Source organism: Bos mutus, chromosome 19 (assembly GCF_027580195.1).
Source record: "Bos mutus isolate GX-2022 chromosome 19, NWIPB_WYAK_1.1, whole genome shotgun sequence".
Classification (NCBI taxonomy): domain Eukaryota; kingdom Metazoa; phylum Chordata; class Mammalia; order Artiodactyla; family Bovidae; genus Bos; species Bos mutus.
The window spans coordinates 38,103,855-38,120,612 of record NC_091635.1 but is presented as its reverse complement, the minus strand read 5'-3'; the positions used below and the strand labels follow the sequence as shown (position 1 = coordinate 38,120,612).

The window sequence follows — 16,758 nt, the reverse complement described above, 5'->3', positions numbered from 1 at the left end:
ACAGGCGAACAAGATAAAGCGCACCAAGTACACATACGCTTCCATCCCCTCGCAGAGCCTCAGTTTTCCCATCTGTAAAATGAAGCCCTCTCAGGCCGTAGATCCAACTCCTGCAGAGCAGGTTGGATGCCTCTGCCAGCTAGGAGGGCACATCATTAGCAAGGGGCAGGGGCTGCTCTCCTTTCCTACTGAGTTCAAGATCCCACTGGACTGGCATCATCAGTTGTGGCCTCTGTCTCTCCCTCCCTCAGCCTGAGCAGACACAACCTGGCAAAAGGAACCCTGGCAGGGCCCTTGGGGGTTGCCCTCAGTAAGCCTCAGTGGCAAGGGCGATGCCAGGTAAGCCATGCCAGGAATGCTCAGCTACTTGGCAAGCACAGCAGAGCATGGCCTTTTCCTGGTTCCGGCTCTCCTCCCTGCTACTGTGTTCCATGGGGCCACAGATGCCCTGGCTGTGGGGGTTGAGGCAGACCAGATGTCCGTTTCAGGCCACCATGCTCCATGCCAGAAGGACAGTACAGCAGGGCCCGATGCTGACACAGCCCTGGAACCCTAGACTTTGGCACTAAGAGGGAGGCAAGGGCAGGAGAGCAGGTGGAGAGGAGCCACCTGGCTCCTCTCCTGAAGGAAATGCCTTTGAGCCATAGACTAGCCCAGGAGCATCTGGCTGCTGGGGTGGCCTGTGCCCTGCTCCCCACGAGGCTGGCAGCATATGGCTGCCCTCGCTCACTCAAGCCACACACCAAGCAAAAGCCCCTCTCCCATTGCCCACACCCACAGGGAAGCCAGTTGTCTGGACACTTGGATGCAATTCTGGGCAGCCTGGATGCTTGTCTGGCTTCTCGCCTGAGAAGCAGCATCCGGCCCTGGGAAAAGCACAGGCTTCTCAGCCACCAAGATCTGAATCCCAGAAATCATGTCTGTGCAAAGGAGAAAATCAGTAATTGTTGTTCACAGAGCACACTTCACGCCAGAAGAGCCCCCCGGACGAGTGGGAGGAATTCTAGAGACCCCATTCTAGAGGGGCCCACCCTCTTCCACTGTGCCTCAGGTGCCCATCCTCAGCACTGCACTGTATGGTGGTAGTCACTTCTCTGTCCCTCCCACCAGACTGAGAACCTTGAAGGCAGCACCAGATCTTCTCACACAGTTCAGCACCCAGCAGAGTGCCAGGCATGCTGGACGGACTGCCAGCAACAGCCAGTGACATCTGGAGACCAGAGGATTCTGAGCTGAGGATGACAGTGTTTGGAGGAATAGGGCTCCCAGAGGCTCCTTGGGCCTCCCACAGAAATGGGAGGCCACTCTTTGGGAGTGAGATGTCCAAAGTAAGACACTTAGCACGTAGACATTCAGCTAGTCCTGGCCAGTTCTTCCAGAGAGGGTGACCCAAGGGATTCAACACCCTTCTTAGGGAGGATGAGGAGAGAAGACCCCTCGTCCACCTGCTTAGTCTGCAACAACTACTGAGCACCTGCTCTGGTCTGAACAAGACAAACTCTTGGCCATGGAACTTTCAGACAACATATAAGTACATTATCAACTGTGTTGGATGGTGATAAGACCTATGGAGAAAAATCAGGGCAGGGAGGATGGGGAATGTGGGGTTTAACTTTAAGCAGGTAGTCACCTCACTTAAAGAGGCGTGGCCTAGACAGAGGGACCAGCAAGTGGTTGGGGGGAGATGAAGCAAGGTCAGTCACGAATGAACAAGGCTGAAGTAGGGGAGCAGTGGGGTAGAGGCAGACTGGGGAAACCGGGAACCACAAGATGGAACATGGACTGAAGGGCGGAGTTGGAAGACTCGGCAAGAGGTTGGGCATTACTCAAAGCGACTAAAGGTGGTCCAGGGTGGTCGCAGCGGAGGAGGGACAAGGAGCCCATTCTGGTCACATTTTGCTGGCACAGCCAGCAAGACCGGCTACCGAACCGTACGTAGTCCAGGAGGCCACCCAGGCCGGAAGCCTCTCCCGCGCCCTCTGGGCCCGCGCCGACCGGAAGCCACGAGGCCAAGTTCTCGCGGGAGCGCCTCCTGGGTCCCGCCCCTGAAGCGCCGCCAATCGCCGCGCGCCCGAGGGCGTTGCCGTGGCAACCGCGCCCGACGTCTGGGTCCCGCGGTCCTGCCCCAGAACTTGGCCTCCAGGCCTCGGTATCGCCGTTACCGTGATCGGGGTTGCGGGCGTCCTCCTCCCCAGGGCTCCTTCTCAGGAAGGTTCAGGGGCAGGAAGCCGCAGAAAATGCAGTCGATCCCTTTAACGTTGTCCTAGCATTTTACATCCACTGTCCCGGTGTTGAGGAGCCAAGGCCGACACCACTCACCCACCCCTCGCCCAGAAGGCTAATCCACCTCCCCCGTTCTCCACCCACCCTCAAACATCGCCGCCCCCTCCGCCCCCATTTCCTCGCGGAGGAGCAGGTCGTGGGGAGAGAATGCCTCTAGGCTGCAAAATTCCTGAGGACAGGGACACTGTCGCAACACATCAACTGTCGGAGGAAGGAAAGCACGAGTACTAAATCAGTGTGAACTTGAGAAGGAGTGCTTGTTCCTTGGGTTCACCCAGAACCAAATCTAACTCAAAGGAAAGTTACTGCAACTGGGAAAAAAGCACAGTTGGCTGGAGAATTTGGTTTAAAAATAAATAAATAAAATTTAAATTACATAACCAACACATGTTTGGTGTAAAACATGAAAGTATAAAAATCCTTGATCCCACCGCAAGATATAACCACTGCTGACATTTCAGAATATTTTCTTTTAGGCTTTTTTTTTTCCCCAATATATTGCATATACATTTTTTTTTCCAAATAAAATTCTATTCATGTGCTGCAGTGCCCCCATGGACCCTCATGTGTGGGAATGGAGACTCCTGATGTGATTGAAGAGTTTTCCCTCCCTAGTATCCCTGTCTTCCCCAACACACACACACACACACACACACACACACTCTCTCTCTCTCTAGGAGTCAAGGGCACACATGTACACTGATACAGCTGATACCAATGTAGGCGCTGGTTCCCTGAGCCTTCGTGATAGAGAGGGGGCTCTGAAAGTGACAGTGGGCCCTCCATGCTCTGTGATCATTTCCACAGTCAGTCCCAAGTTCTCTCTGCCTTCTAGGCTAGGGGTGCTATCATAGGAGACAGGATCAAGATGGGGCTTGAGGAATCTGCCAATCCAGGGAGGGAAGTTCAGGCAAGCAGGCCTAGCCAAGGGCTCCATCCTCCATGTGTGAGAGTCCTCAGAGAAATAGGAGAAACAGCCAGGTCAGATGAGAAGGCAGCAAAAGCAAGCAAGCAGAATGCCAACACTTTGCCTCTGCCATCCCCGGGGACCACTGATCATGCTTTTGGACCACGGGTTCACTGAAAGAGAACCCCACAACTCACCCACCCACACATACACATCCCACATGGTTTCATCAGACAAGGAGACGTGTTGTATCCTGGCACTTTGAAAGAACCCCCTTAGCTAGCTCACCCTCCAAGGCAAAATTTGGAAGCAATACATATGTCTACTGGGACAGGGGAGGCAGATATGCCTCCTACCTCTAAGCTCTCTAACCCGGGAGCCAGTTATTCACAAGTCTGGCCCCTTAGCCCTCCTGACTGAGCACACACAGAGTCATGGGAATGACATCACCATATATCCTGATCGAAACATGGGACATTTGTGTAGAGCCTATGTCCTGCCTCCTTGGTGCCTGCCAGTGTGGATTGATCTTGTCTTTTCCACAGACTTGTCTTTTTTTTTTTTTTTGCCTCTCTTTAGTTCCCTGACCAGGGATCAAACTCAGGCATTTGGCAGTGAAAGCGTGGAGTCTTAACCGCTGGGGCACTGGGGAATTCCCTCCACAAACTCTGTCTTATAGGGTGTTTTGAGTGTGGTGGCTCAGAAAGGGGGAGGCTAGACACCTATGCGCTGTCCACTAGGATGCTGAAGCTGATGCAAACAGCCCAGTCTAGCTCGCTTCAGTGAAGTTCTTTTCTCAGAAACTCCTTAGAAGGTGGTTGTAGGACACAGAGGCTGTCCATGTGTTCACACTGTCACTTCTTCCCGCCCTGTAGGCGGAAAAAGCCCCCTCCTGCACCAAGTAGCCACAGGGAACCCTGCTCCATATGTCACCACTCACAGTCCACAGAGAATCTCCTGATGGGTCTTTAGGACATTTTTGAAAATCACATCACATTTCTCTTAAAACCATGCCGTGGCTTCCCATATTATTCAGAGTAAAATTCACAGTTCTTTCCTTGGTGTATGAGGTGTCAGTTACCTCCTATCCGAGGACCCCTAGAACACAACTGCAGTGGAATTGAGTGAGGGCAACAGCACACTGTGGGGAGCTGGGGAGTGCTCATAGGGATCAGGGGTGATGCCATAACAGGGTATCTTAGTAATTTGTGTCTGGAAGGCAGGAGAACTTTAGCAAAGTTTAGGCTAAAATTGGCAAACCCACTCCAGTCAGCAAGGAAAGGGGACCTGAGGGCCATTTTTAGGTCTGGACAGAGTTCATGTTCTGTCTGTGTTCAGAGATGACTGCAGAGGCCTCTTGTTTCTATCTCCATCCATCTTGGCTGTATCTGATAACAGAGACACCGTTGAGCTATGAAATTTTCTGCACATCATTGAGGCGAGCTGCTTTTCTCCTCAAGCCCCTGTATGACCTGACCCTCCCCCACCCCAGCTCTTGGTCTCTCCTGCCATGCTGCTGCCCCTTCAGGCCCTCCACCTGGTCTTTCTGCCCAGGGACCCTCCCCTGCTCCACCTTACTCTCTGTCCCTTTATCCTACTTTGGGCTCTCACCATCTCCTTTCCTTCCACTAAGTGAATCCTTCATCCTCTCGTCCCCCCTTATCTCTGGCTCCTCTCCCCAGGTTGGCACCAAATCCACAACAGGGAGAGTCTGGTCACATGCCAGAGGGTCACAGTGCTGGGCAGTTCCCCAAGGGCAGTCTTGTCCTCCCAAAGGACTTGGGTGTTTTCCGGTGTTGGTGACCCCATTCTGCACTGTGGTCTGTGCTACAGCACTGAAAGAAAGTGAAAGTGAAGTCGTTCAGTCATGTCCTACTCTTTGGGACCCCATGGACTGTAGCCTACTAGGCTCCTCTACCCATGGAATTTTCCAGGTAAGAGTACTGGAGTGGGTTGCCATTTCCTTCTCCAGGGGTTCTTCCTGACCCCAGGATTGAACCCGGGTCTCCCGCACTGCAGGCAGACTCTTTACCATCTGAGCCACCAGGGAAGCTGTAGCACTAAGAGACCCAAACTGGCTGTGGTGAGTATGTAATGTACAGAAGCTGCTTTGACCATACGGCTTCTCAGCCTCCCCTTTAAGCTGCCAGATGCCAACAGTCTGATGACCCCCTGAGCCTTAAAGAGCAAAGAAACTGGAGCTCTGAGGCTTGACCTGCCCTCTGCCCAAAGCTGCTCTGACTCCTTCAGCTGGAGGCTAGGACCCCACACCAGCCAAGGTGAGCTCCTGATGTTCCCAGTCCTCCAAGCTTAGAGCCTCCCTTTCCTTGGCTCTTAAAATAGAAGGATGTTAGCCCCACCATTCATTTCTTAGTAGGAGTGCTCGTTGCTCAGTTGTGTCCAACTCTTTGTGACCCCACGGATTGTAGCCTGCCAGGCCCCTCTGACCATGGGATTCTCCAGGCAAGAATACTGGAGTGGGTTGCCGTTCCCTTCTCCAGAGGATCTTCCAAACCCAGGGACTGAACCCAGGTCTCCTTCATTGCAGGCAGATTCTTTACTGTCTGAGTTATCTTGGGCTGCCATAATAGGATACTGCAGGCTGGGAAGCTTCAAACAATAGAAATTAATTGCCTCAGTCTGGAGACTGGAAGTCTGAAATCACGGTGTCAGCAGGTTCCTTTTGGAGGTTCTGAGACAGAATTCACTCTAGGCCCCTCTCCAGCTTCTGGTGGCTGCTGGTGATCCTTGGCTTGTGGAGCATCATCCGGTCTCTGCCCTGTCTTCACTTGACCTTCTCACTATGTCCCTGTGTTTTTGACCAAATTTCCTAGACTTCGTACCAGTATGACTGTAATCCAGTATGTGTGTATGTGTGTGTGTGTGTGTGTGTGAAGTTGCTCAGTCATGTCCAACTCTGCGACCCTGTGGACTGTAGCCCGCCAGGCTCCTCTGTCCATGGCATTCTCCAAGCAAGAATACTGGAGTGGATTGCCATTTCCTTCTCTAGGGCATCTTCCCAACCCAGGAATTGAACCTGGGTGTCCTGCATTGCAGGCAGACGCTTTACCCTCTGAGCCACCAGGGAAGCCCGTAATCTTGTATGACTGTACTTTAACTTGATGTGACACCTGCAAAGACCATATTTCCAAGTAAGTTCACAAGTTCTGAGTGGATATGAATTTCAGCAGGACACAACTCAACCTAGCACAGCTCTCATCCATATAAGGTGGAAAACTCAGGGTCCCATGAGGGTCCCCATGTTTTTCTGCCATCACGTTTCCTGCTTCTGCTTCATACTCGATAGGGGGTCTACACTGGACACCACCCAACTTCTTTGTGCAGAGCTTTGTTTACCTGGGCCTTTCTGGAAGCAGACATTCACTTGTGTTTGGGTGATGGAGCAACTTGCTACAGATGACAACACGGACGTTTCTGGCCAACTGGGCTTTCCTGCCTGGCCTTTTACCACTTCATCTCTTTTCTTTTCTCAGTTCTCTGTTCCACAGATTCTTACCTCTTCCCTCCTAGGATGTCTATAAAAACCACAGTCCCTTTTCCTGCTGTGCAAGCAGCTCCTTTTACCTTTTCCTTCCTGCCTGAACCCTTGAAGGTAGGGGAGAGGGTGAGTCTACCTTCCAAACCAACAAAAGCCATTGGGATATTTTCCTAAACCAAGTCAAGCCAGCGTGTGACAAGTACCAGTTCCACTGGTGCATGAAAGCAGCCAGTCCTTATTTCAAAGAGAATTTCTGCTGTTTTTTTCTCTTTCTACATCTGCACTAACATTCTGTGATTCTTAGAGAACCAGAATTCTGAAGAGCAAAGACCAGAACCAAGAATGCTCTAGCCAGAAGGATCTTCTAGGAGGAAGGAAACAGACCCGACCTCTGCTTGCCTGGGTTCTGCGTTGGGGAGATGTGGAGCTGTGCAGACCAATCAGGTGTGGCTGGCACTGCTAAGGGGATACGGATGCAATGAGACAGGATCACAGGGAGGACTAGTTTACATGGGGCTGGGGAATCAAAAACGAGTAGCATTAGCCTAGCAAATTATTTATCGGATATGACACTAAAAGCACAGGCAATGAAAAAAATATAAATTGGACTTCAAAATAAAAAACTTTTGTGTATCAAAGGATACTATCAAGAGAGTGAAAAGACAACCCACAGAATGTGAGAAAATATTCACAAGGCATATATCCAATAATGGATGAATATCAGGAATATATACAAAATTTACATAACTCAACAATAACAAAACAAACACCTAATATTAAAATGGCCAAAGGGTTTGAATAGACATTTTGAAAAGAAGATGCACAAATGGCCGTAAGCACATGAAAATCAATATATCATGAGTATTTTATGATATGATATAATATCACTAATCATTAGGGAAGTGCAAATCAAATCCATGTAAAATAGCACCTCATACCCATTAGGGTGTGTGTGTGTGTGTGTGTGTGTTAGTCACTCAGTTGTGTCTGACTCTGAGACCTCATGAACAGTAGCCCATCAGGCAAGAATACTGGAGTGGACTGCCATTCCCTTCTCCAGAGGATCTTCCCAACCCAGGGATCAAACCCTGGTCTCCTGCATCGCAGGCAGATTCTTTACCATTTGAGCTACAGGGAAGTCCTTACCCATTAGGATGACAACCATCAAGTAACAACAGCAGGAATAACAAATGTGGGTGGCGATGCTGGAACCTAGTACACTGTTGGTAGGAATGTAAATGGTGCAGCCACTGTAGAAAACAGTGTGGTAGTTCCTCAAAACCTGTATATAGAATCGCCACATGATTCTACTCCTAGGTATACACCCAAAGGGATTGAAAGGGAGGGCTAAAGCAGACACTTGCACACCCATATTCTTAGCAGCACTATTCACAATAGCCAAAAGATGGAACCAAGGGCCCACCAACAGATGAACGGATAAATAAAGGTGGTCTATCACTACGATGCAATATTATTCAGCTGTAAAGGAATGGCATTGTGACCCACCCTACAAGATGGATGAACCTTGAAAACATGCTGAGAAGCCTGACACGAAAGGGTAAATACTGTATGATTCATTTATATAAGGTACCTAAGATAGGTCAGTTCATAGAGACAGAAAGTAGAGTGGAGGTTATCAGGGATTGGGGGAGGGGGAGGCAGTCAGTGTTTAATGGGTGCAATGTTTTTGTTTGGGTAGATTAAAAAGTTTTAGAAATAGTGATAATTGCATAATGCTGTGAATATAATAACACCTATGAGTTGTATGGTTAAAACAGTAAATTTTATGTTGTATATATTTACCACAATTTTTAAAAATTAGTAATGTAATATACCAAAAACCATTGAGTCATATACTTCAAATGAGTAAATTTTATGCTATGTCAATTATGTCTTAATAAAGCTATTAAAAAGGAGTACAGCCCTCCCCCTATGCAAGTCCCAGGCAAAGATCCCTAAGTTTCAGGAAGGGGTTTGATGCCTTAGAGACACTGACCATCTGGGCCTGGGCCCTCACAAGGATGGGGCAGGAGCACGGGCATCTCCCCAGCCCTGAGCGAGATCACGCGAGTGGAGCCTCCCTCCCTGCACCCCAGCCCTGCCGGCTGCCTCCAGCGTCTCCTCTGCAGGCTGGTTCTGTGCTGAGCACACAGCCTCTCCTCAGAAGCCAATTTTCTGCACAGCGAAAATGTTTTCTCTGTGCCCACTTTAGCAGATGGCCCCCCACCTTGGCCTGAATTGAGAAGCACAGAAATCAAACAGCGGACAGACGGCTTCCTTGGCAATGCCTTATAGGCACACAAGCATGCAAACTCACACCCGCTCTCCTCACCCTCCCCCATCCTCCCCCACCATTTGCCTTCGTTGTTTCTGAGCCTGGAGCTGGTCCAGGTGCCTGAGCTGAGCCTTCTTCTGCCCACAGACCACCCACTGGGCACCTGCCCCAGGTGCTTGTTCATGGTAGGTGCTCAGGAAATAGGTATTCAATAAGTGAATGAATGAATGAGTATGTTTTTCTTTTTTTCCCATTTTTAAAAACTTAAGCATAGTTGAGGCACAATATTATATAAGTTACAGGTGTACAGTATAGTGATTCACAATTTAAGGTGGCTCAAATGGTAAAGAATCTGCTTGCAATGCAGGAGACCCAGGTTCAATTCCTGGGTTGGGAAGATCCCCTGGAGGAGGGCATGGCAACCCACTCCAGTATTCTTGCCTGGAGAATCCCATGGACTGTAGCCCGCCAGGCTCCTCTGTTCATGGGGTGCCAAAGAATCAGACATGACTGTGTGACTAATGCAACAGACATTTATAGATATTATCAAATGTTGGCTGTATTCCTTGTGCTGTACAATATATCCTTGTAGCTTATTTTGTACATGGTAGTTTCTACTCTTAATTCCCTACCCCTGTTGTGCCCTTCCCCTTACCCTTTCCCCACAGTAACCTCTAGTTTGTTCTCTGTATCTGTGGGTCTACTTCTTTTTTGTTATATTCATTAGTTTATTGTATCTTTTAGATTCCACATATAAGTGGTATCATACAATATTTGTCTTTCTCTGACTTATTTCACTTGCATAATGCCCTCCAGATCCACCGATGTTGTTGCAAATGACAAGATTTCATTCATTTTTACAGCTGAGTAGTAGCCCATTATATATATATATATGTATGTATATATATACATATACATATTCCAGTGTGTGTGTGTCTGTGTGGGTATAGTATATGCCACATCTTCTTTATCCATTCATCTGTTGATGAACACTTAGATCGCTTCCGTGACTTATCTTGGCAATTATAAATAATGCTATTGTGAGTGCACATCTTTTCTAATTAGTTTTAGGGTTTGTTTTTTTTTAATGTATACCCAGGAGTGGAATTGCTGGGGCTTTCCTGGTGGTTCAGACAGTAAGGAATCTGCCTGCAATGTGGGAGACCTGAGTTGGATCCCTGGGTCAGGAAGATTCCCTGGAGAAGGGAATGGCCACCCACTCTAGTATTCTTGCCTGGAGAATCCCATGGACAGAGGAGCCTGGGGGTCTATAGTCCATGGAGTCACAAAGAGTGGACCTGACTAAGCAACTGACACTCTACTTTTCATAGTAGCTCTATTTTTAGTTTTTTAGTTTTTAGTTTTTTGAGAGACTTCCATACTGTTTTCCACAGTGACTACACCAATTTACATTCCTACCAATAGTGTAAGAGGGTTCCATTTTCTCCATACCTTGTCAACATTTATTATTTGTGTGTATGTTTGTCTGTTTTTTCGGCCACGTACCACACAGCATGTGGGAAGCCTAGTTCCCTAACAAGGGGTGGAACCCATGCCCCCTGCAACGGAAATGAGGAGTCTTAACCAGGGCACCATCAGGGAAGTCCCTGTGTTCTTTCTGATGATAGCCATTCTGACAGATGTGAAGTAATATCTCGTGGTTTTGATTTGCCCTTCCCTGATGACTAGCGATGTTGAGCATCTTTTCATGTGTCTGCTGGCCATCTGCACGTGCACTTTGGAAAAATGTCAATTCAGATTTTCTGCCCATTTTTTATTCGGGTTCTTTTTTTGATGTTGAGTTGTATGACCTGTTTGTATATTTTGGATATTAACTTCTCACTGGTCATACCATTTGCAAATATTTTCTCCCAGTCAGTAGATTGTCTTTTCATTTTGTTGATGATTTCCTTTGCCATGCAAAACTTTTAAGTTTAATTAGTTTATTTTTGCCCTTATTTACTTTGCCATAGGAGACAGATCAAAAAAAAATGTTGCTATAGTTTATGTCAAAGAGTGTTCTGCCTATGTTTTCCTCTAGGAGTTTTATGGCTTCTGGTCTTAAATTTAGGTCTGTAATCCATTCTGTGTTTATTTCTGCATATAGTGTTAGAGAATGTTCTTATGTTATTCTTTTACATATAGCTGTCCAGTTTTCTCAGCACCACTTATTGAAGAGACTGTCTTTTCTCCATTGTATGTGCCTGACTCCGTTGTTGTGGATTAATCAATCATGTGTGTGGGTTTAATACTGGACCTTCTGTCTTGTTCCATTGATCCATATGTCTTTTTTTGCACCAGTACCATTCTCTTTTGATTACTGTAGCTTTGTAGTATAATCTGAAGTCAGGGAATGTAATTCCTCCTGCTCTATTCTTCTTTCTGAAATTTTTTTTTTTTTTTTTTTGTAATTTAGAGTCTTTTGTGTTTCCATACAAATTTCACAGTTATTTCTCTTGAAAAAAATATCATTGGTAACTTGATAGGGATTGCATTGAATCTGTAGATTGCCTTGAGTAGAGAGATAATGTTAGCAATATTGATTCTTCCAATCCAAGAACATAGTATTGATACATCTTTCCATCTGATTGTATTGTCTTCGATTTCTTTCAACAGTGTCTTATAACAGCTTTCCAAGCACAGGTTTTTTACCTCCTTAGGAACTTCATTCCCAGGTATCTTATTCTTTTTGATGTAATGATAAACGAAATTGTTTCCTTAATTTCTCTCCCTAATAGTTCATTGTTAGTGTATACAAATGCAACAGATTTCTGTGTATAAATTTTGTATCCTATAATCTTACTGTATTCATTCATGAGGTCTAGTACTTTTCTAGTGGCACCTTTAGGGCTTTCTACGTACAGTTATCTGTGAACAGTGTAAACTTTACTTCTTCCTTTCCAATTTGGATTCCTTTTATTTATTTTTCTTCTCTGATTGCTATGCTTAGGACTTCCAATGCATGTTGAATAAAAGTGATACGATTGGGCATCCTTGTCTTGTTCCTGATCTTAGAGAAAACGTTTTCAACTTTTCACTGTTGAGTATGATATTGGTGGATGTTGGTTTGTCATATATGGCCTTTATTATGTTGAAGCATTTCCCCTCTATCCTCACTTTCTAGAGTTGTCTTTTTTATTACAAATGGATGTTGGATTTTGTCAAAAGATTTTTATGCATCTATCCAGATGATCATATGGTTTTTATTCTTCTGTTTCTTAATGTGGTGTATCACATTAATTGATTTGCTGATATTGAAAAATCTTGCATAATTGGGTTAGATTCCACTTGATCATGATATAATATCCTTTTAAAAGTATTGTTTGATTCAGTTTGCTAATATTTTGTTGAGGATTTTTACATGTATGTTTATCAGTATTATTTTCTTTTTTGTGATGTGTTTATCCAGTTTTGGTATCAGAGTGATACTGGCCTCATAGAATGAGTTCAGAAGTGTCTCCTTTGCAATTTTTTAGAATAATTTGATAAAGATAGGTATTAACCCTGGGCTTAGTACCTGCCTCTAACAAACAGAGCCAAGTCCTGGAGTCTGGGATTCCAGAGCTGGTGTCACACCATTAGTGATTGTGGATGGGGGTGGGGGATAGCCTGACACAGTTGGATCCAGAGTCCAGGGCGTCCTGAACCTTGTGTTAGTCTGCTCGTGGGCAGGGCTGGGGCCCAGATGATTCCAGGGCAGTGTCTGGCCTGCTGATGGGCAGGCTGTATCTGCAGGCTGTGGGATGGTGATTTTCTTGTCTGGTGCCTGCCCACTGGTGGGTGGAGCCAAGTTCTGGGCCCTCTGGTGGGCAGGGCTGTGTCCAAGGGAGGCTGAGGACTCAGGAGGTCTTTAGGCATCTGGTCTGCCCTGATAGGGCTGTGTTCCCACCCAATTAGTTGCTTGGCCTGAGGTGTCTCAGCTCTGATACCTATACAGGCTCTTGGGTAGGGCCAGGTCTTGGCCCTGATGAGCTAGAGGGAGGATCCCACACAATGGTGCTCACCAGCATTAACATCCATGTGGTAGAAGGAGCTCCGAAGAATGGTTGTCACCAGTGTATATGTCCCCAAGGTGAGCCACTCCTCAACCCCCCACCCTCCCTGCATCTCCAAGAGGCTCCCCAAGATAAGCAAGTAGGTCTGGCCCAGGCTCCTATAAAATTACCGCTTTTGCCTTGGGTCCTGGAGCATGAGAGATTTTGTGCACACCGTTTGAGTGAAGTCGCTTTTCCCCACAGTCCTGTGGGGCTCCCCAAATTAAGCCCTGCCAGCTCTCAAGGCCAGTGGCTCTGGGAGCTCATTTTCCTGGTTCAGACCCCTGGGCTGAGGAGCCTGATGCAGGGCTCAGAACTCTCACTCCTGTGGAAGAATCTCTACACTGTAGTTATTCACCACTTTGTGGGTTGTCCACCAGGGTTTTGGGACTTTATCAAGGATCTGCCCTTTCTACCAGTCTCAGTGTGGTTCCTTCTTTATGTCTTTAATTGTAGAAGATCTCTTCTGGTAGGTTCTGGTCTTTTTCATTGATGGCTATTCTGCAAATAGCTATGATTTTGATGTGCTTGTAAGAGGAGGTGAGCTCAGGGTCCTTCTGCTTGGCCATCTTGGCCAATCTCCTGTATGTCTGTTTGTCTAAAGGCTCAGTTGTGGTTACCCATTTTCTCAATATCCTTCTCTTCCCCTGTCCCCAAAGGGAGACTGCCAAATCCAGATCATGGCAGGGGGCTCTGGTCTTGTGGCCCCTGCCCCGAGTACCTATGTGTACCCTGATTTATATGGTAGCTGAGAAACTTCTGGGGAGACAGTGTCACCCAGGTCCACCAACAGTGATCAGAAATAAGAACTCATGTAGTCTTAAGGTTTGAGGGAGGACAAGAAGGACCCTGAAAGGATAGTTAGCATTGAAGAAAAGTCTGCTGAGGGCAGATCCCATGGCTGCTGGCCCAATGGTGGGGCAGGGACCAGAGGTGCCCTATGTAAGCAGGGGTCTTGGAACAGGTACATCAGGCATCCTGCAGAGAGGGCCCTGCTGGTCCCCACAGATTGGTCCTGGGCTCCAGGGAGAGTCCAAAGAGACTGAAGAGACTGCCTGGTCCCACCCTGTCTTCCTATGCTAGGGGAAACTAAGGCCTTGAAAACCACTGTTCATCTCCTTGAGTGAATCTCAGGAAATGCCAAGTGTGCTTCATGGGAAAACCACGAAATGAAATGATTTTCAGTTTTTAAGGATCAGACTGTTCAGTTCAGTTGCTCAGTCGTGTCCAACTCTTTGCCACCCCATGGACTGCATGCAGCATGCCAGGCTTTAGAAACAATCAGACTGTTACAAACAATTTCTTTGAACATCAGGAGAGGAGGGAGGCTCTGCTTCCATGGGGAAGGGCATCTTGGGAATCCAAGGCCACAGGAACTCACCATGTGCATCACATGTGAGTGAGTGAGAACCTGGGGGCTCAGGGATGACAACAGAGCAGTGAAGTTCGAGGGAAGAGCAGATCCAGTCAGAGGGTCATGGGCTCAGGTCCTCTTCAAGGGGGTGGCCTCCCTGGTGCTGACTTCTGCAGATGAATTCTGAACCTATAGCTAGTGTGGAAAGACAGGGGATTTGCAGTCTGAGCGCCCACCCTGCCACTCAGCAGGTCACTCAGCCTCACCGCTGGCTCCTCATCTGCAAACTCAGCATTGTCATCAGGGTAGCCATTGGGATGACGGGAGATAAAGCTTTGGAACGAGTCAGGCACAGAGCGTGATGTACAGTGTGGATGCCAATGGCCCCTGGAGGCTGACAACACTGCCAGGGCACCTCCAGAGGTGGAGCACAGAGACCCCTGAGGGCCTGGGCCCTTGGCAAAGCCAGCTGATGAGCCTGAGCCCAGACGAGCAGCAACGGCTGTGAATGGGAAAGAATCTCCTAGTGAAGGCTCGGGGTGGGAGGGAGGCAGTTCTGCTAAGGTCAAGGCAGCAGTTCCGGCTGACTCCAGCCCCCAGAGGGACTCTTGTTGGCTGGGCTGAGCATTCCAGTCTCTTCTACAGGGCATCTGGTTTCTACAAAGAGGCCAAGTCCTGAGCTCAGAACCACAGGCCTTCCAAAGAGTTGCAGAACCTTTCTAACTTCCCCACAGCCACCGCTTTTCTTCTCTCCTATTTCCTGTTTCCAGCCAGCAGTTAACTCCACAGAGCCAGGTGGCTTTGTACTCCTTGGAGGTCTGCAGAGAGGGGGCTCCTGGGCACAGGCCCATTCTCTGGGAGCCTTGCAGGGAGCAGACAAGGAGATGGAGGAGGCTGAAACTCCTTGAATTGTGCTGCTCCTACCCTGGGGGGCCCACAGCTGATGCACAAGCCCCAGCTTCCTTGAGCAAGGACCCTCTAGGGATTGGTCTATACTCTGCTGCCCTTGGGGGGCTTCTGGGTGGGAGGAGTGTGCCCCTATAGCAGGTCAGCCAGGTGGTGCAGGAGAGCCACAAAGGTTGAACCCTAGGAAACATGGGGCCTGTCTCCATGTGGGCAAACAGATGGATAGAAGCTGCAGCTCAATATAAGGAATTGGGCACAACAGAAAAGAAATATGAAAGATAGAAAAGAAAAAAGAAAAATTCCCAGCTGGAGCTGTTTGAAAGTGGGCCAGACTGTCTCTATGGATAGTGAGTTCCCTATCATTGGAAGTGTGTAAGCTGAGAACATTTTCATGCATCCGATGGGCTGTTGGCATCAATGGCTTTGGAGACACTCTCCAGCTTTGAAATCCTGAGCCTGTGTCCCTCTGCTCCAGCTCCCATTTGCTGTCTCCTTGTAAAGCTGATATTCTCTGCTCCACAGTCCCTAAATTCAGTCCTTGATGTGCCAAGATCAGGTGTGAGAAGTGGGGAAAGTAATTTGTTTCTGATAATAGTAAAAATACCGAAGTTTTGAATGAGCTGTTTCATAGAAATTAGAAATGTAAGAGTGATGTTATTACAGACATAACTATGCACTTGCGCGAGTGGGAGGCAAAGAGGTGGTGTGTCGGCCTGAGCTGCTGGCACTGAGTATAACCCTGGGCCCAGCCACACGTGTGCAGCCTCCAGGTGGACACTGCACACCAAGGGCAACTAACAGGCCCAGGGTCTTCAGCCTGGCAGGGGTTTCTCTCTCCCAACTGGGGTTCCTACTGCAGGGTCAACAGGGTGAGTGGTCAACTGCTCTGAGGCCAAACTCCCTCTGTACGTACTACTCCAGGCAATGGGCAGCCTACTTACACCCCACCAAACTCCAGCTCCTGAGTCCTGACCAAGTCCCATCTGTTAACTCAGCATGTGTGTGTGTGTGTGGAGTGTGTGTGCACGCACATGCATGTGTGTTGGGGCATGGGGGAGACCAATCAACCAGGCAGGTTATTTTGACTCATGCTCATTGATTTTATCCCACAGAAGGGAACAGCTCCACAGCTCCATGTCCATCCAGTGGCTAGCTTGGCCCATGAGGGGCCAGGGAACTGAGTTCTTTTCAGTGCCCAGGATTCCCAATCAGCCATCTTCTTGTTATGTGAACCTGGGGGTGCTGTCTTGCTTGAGTGCAGGGAAACAGCCTGGGAACCCTAAGGATGTGTCAGAAGGGATGTGGCAAAGGAGAGCAGGGCTGCTTGGGAAGGACAAGCCCAGACCACCTGGGACCTGTAGCCAGGTGTGCTGTGGGCAGTGCATCGGTTCAGGAGGGAGTAGGGCTGCAGATGAGGTGAGAAACAGGCAGATACTCTGCAATCCAAGCCCCAGTGTGGTCTCTACACACTGCAGAATCACTTCACTGCTCTCTGCCTTG

At 48.2% G+C, this 16,758-nt stretch overlaps 1 protein-coding gene across 2 annotated transcripts in view; it reads left to right on the top strand.

The window, feature by feature from the left end:
- The window catches only part of ENDOV (endonuclease V), a 79,649-nt gene that overhangs the window by 29,741 nt on the left and 33,150 nt on the right, over positions 1–16,758 (top strand). The gene's annotated exons all lie outside the window — the stretch shown is intronic.